This window comes from Marmota monax, unplaced genomic scaffold, assembly GCF_021218885.2.
Source record: "Marmota monax isolate L192 unplaced genomic scaffold, Marmota_monax_Labrador192_F-V1.1 WCK01_AAM20220418_F8-fsc00209, whole genome shotgun sequence".
Lineage (NCBI taxonomy): Eukaryota > Metazoa > Chordata > Mammalia > Rodentia > Sciuridae > Marmota > Marmota monax.
In genome coordinates, this window is record NW_026694493.1 from 2,863,277 (window position 1) to 2,866,643 (window position 3,367).

Below are 3,367 nucleotides of genomic sequence, written 5' to 3' on the forward strand. Positions count from 1 at the left end.
GGTGTCTAGAAATCCAGGGTCCCAATTAGCCTAGCAAAGAATGTGCTCTAGGGAGCCAATTCAATCCTGAGCGCGGAAAACCTTGCCCAGGGTAATTTCAAATGTTTATAACCGATGCCACTTGGGGGGCTCTGAAAAATCAACCGTTTGGTAAGAAACAAACCAAAATGTTCCTGCGGGTTATGCATTTCTGGTCCATAGAGGTATTTCTCCCCCTCTTGAAAAGAGCAAAAATGTACAGAATGGAAATCAGTTCTAATTTATTTCTTGAGGTCTCCTTCTCCCCTTGCTGAGCAAAGCAGGCATCGCTGGCCTCCGTCCCATCTCCCGCCAGCGCTGGGTAGATTTCCCAGAGGAAGAGGAGCAGCTGCTTCCCACCTCAGGGTCCTCTGGCAACTGCCTCTGAGAAGGGCTCTGTCATCAGCTGCGGGATCAGCTGTTTGTTTCCTTTCCCCAGCAAAGGAAGACACTGGGAAATAGAAAAACCTAAATGTCCTTTGTCTAAGGACAGGGTGGGAAGACATGACTCTTTTGTTTCTTCTAAAGTTTGTTTGGTTTCTCATCCAGGGCTGGACATCGAATAGGTGCTCTGCCAAAACTAGCTAGTTTTCAGGGGGGCGGGGAGGGGTACCAGGGATCGAGCTCAGGGGCACTCGCCACTGAGCCACATCCCCAGCCCTATTTTGTATTTTATTAGAGACAGGGTCTCACTGAGCTGTTGAGCACCTCACTAAATTGCTGAGGCTGGCTTTGAACTCTGATCCTCCTGCCTCCGCCTCCCGAGCCGCTGGGATTACAGGCGTGCGCCTTCTCGCCCCGCCCAAAACTAGTTTTTAAAAAGTCTTGGCACTGACTTCATAGAAGGAGAAGGAGAAGGAGGAAAGAAAGAAAACTGTACAGATTACTCGTGGGGCACACAGATCCTAATTGTCCTTACCTTATGGAAATCAGGCCTAAGTCACTGTCGACCTGCCTAGTATCTCAGAAGTGAGCTCCGTTCTGTGAAGGATGACCATTCAGCCTACCATTAAAGCTCCTTAATGCTGTTCAGAATAAAAGCCTGACAGAGAAGCAGCCAGAATTAGGAAGGTTAATTTCCTGGATGAAAAAAGAAAGGACCCTGCCAGGCAGAGTATCCTCCCTGGAGTCCATTCCTAAGAGAGGGATGAGACATCCATTTAGCCCTTAATCAAAGAGCAGGAAATGCCCAGGAAAGGGAGACGGTGTGTTTAAGACATGCCAAGTGTCAGAACATTCAAATGTGTAGCAAATTGCTGTATATTATTTATGCAGGCTCATCATCCAGTAATAGTAGAGAAAATTAAACAGCAGCATCTCCATTTGTGAAGGTGGAGGGAAGAGTAGTCTACGCGAGTAGGTGTGTGTATGTGCATATGACTCACCCCCGATAATGAGGATCTTGAAATATTTGAAGATGGCATCCTTCTCCTTCCTTACCTTTCTACCTCTTGCTCAAAATTCTCGGGAATATGTGAAACGTAGAAACAAGCTCTTTACTACCTTTGCCACATAGACAATGAAGCCAGCCTGATTCTAAAGGAAGAATGGGTGTTGTCTTCCTGCTTTCCTCTTGTGTCTTTCCCCTTTATTGTACAGAGAGTAATTTCTTGTCCTTATGAAGCTTGATTGTCTCCAGTTAGACTGTCAAAAACATTCCTACCCACTCAGTCTTTCAGGTGAACCCCATTTCCTTGGTACATTACTGACCTACACTTTAATCACAGGGATGCAGCTAATCATTAAATACAGTCCTCACCTGCAAATTCTATAAATTAAAGAAACCAGAAATTTGAGGAGATATAATTCATATTTATTTCAGTATCACATGAAAGAATCCTAATTCTGGGTACTTAAGCTACTTGAAGAGTAATTTTGGCTTATTTACTAAATTCGAATGATTTGGACAAAACAAGAACTAAGAGATAAAAATTTATCATCAGAAATCTCTGTCTCGGCTCTGTTCCTCCCTGTTTTACAGACAATGGCATCATCTTATGCAGTACCAGCCACATGCCTGGGACAAGACGATGAAGGCTGAAGAACAGATTTGGCTAATTCAGAACCTGGTCACCAGGGCTGCTTTCAGCTCCAGGAAATGACCCCTTCATTAGCCTCAACTTCCTGGTCTACGTGTTCCAGTATGATTCTACCCTTGGCAAGTTCAGCGGCTCAGTGAAGTCTGAGAACAAGTAGCTTGTCATCAATGGAAAGCCCATCTCCATCTTCCAAGGAACGAGATCCTGCTGACATCAAATGGAGTGAGGCTGGTCCTGAATATGTTGTGAGTCCACCGAAGTCTCCACCACTGTGCAGAAGGTCAGAGCTCACTCAAAGGGTGGAGCCAAAAAGGTCTCCGCTCTGCCCCTTTTGCTGTTGTCCCATGTTTTTAATTGGCGTTCACACCTGTATGACAATCCCCTCAAGATCATCACCAATGCCTCTTGCACCATCAACTGCTTAGCCCCCTGGCCAAGGTTTTCCATGACAACTTTGGCATGTGGAGGGACTTGAGACCACTGTCCCTGCCATGGACTCCAGAAGACCATGAATGGCCCCTGCGGGGAATTGTGGTGTGATGACCACAGGCCTTCCCAGAACATGACCCCCATGCCTGCTGGCATTGCCAAGGCTGCAGACCAAGTCATCCCTGAGCTGAATGGGAAGCTCACTGGCATGGCCTTCTGTGTGTCCTGCCCTGATGTGTTAGTTATGGATCTGACTTGTCTTCTGGAGAAAGCCGCCAAACATGATAACATGAGGCAGGAATTAGAGGTCTCCCTGAAGGACATCCTGGATTATCCCAAGGACCAATTTGTCTTCTGAAACTTTAACAAAGTTGCCCATTCTTCCACCTTTGATGCAGAGTCAGCATTGCCCTCAATGACCATTTTGTCAAACTCATTTCTTGGCATCACAATAAATTTAAAAAGCAAAAAGATGTTGGACTTTACTGTCCACATGGCCTCCAAGAAGTCAGAGTCCCCTGGACCACCAGCCCCATCCAAAACATGAGAGGAAAAAAGAGGCCCTCAGCTGCCAGGGAGTCCCTCCCCTAACCTGGTCCTCCAGAACACTCAGTATCTCCCCTCTTCACAGTTTTTATCCCAGACATCCTGAAGAAGGGGTGGGGCTTAGGAAATCCTACTTCATCACGTACCGTCAATAAAGCACTGAGCCCAAGAGAAAGGAAATTCCTATTTCTTTCCATTTCTTCTACATCTGCTTGATTTTGTTTTATATGCAGTTTGTACTAATCAGGGTTTGTGGTCACAAAAATCAGAAGTCAATTCTGGTTAAACTAAACAGAAAGGATATTCACTGGAAGTATTTTGAGTAATACACAGAA

The 3,367-nt window shown here is 45.7% G+C and overlaps 1 pseudogene; it reads left to right on the forward strand.

The window, feature by feature from the left end:
• Positions 1-2,224: 2,224 nt before the first annotated feature.
• On the forward strand, positions 2,225-3,077 carry LOC124075910 (glyceraldehyde-3-phosphate dehydrogenase-like; annotated as a pseudogene).
• Positions 3,078-3,367: the final 290 nt, after the last annotated feature.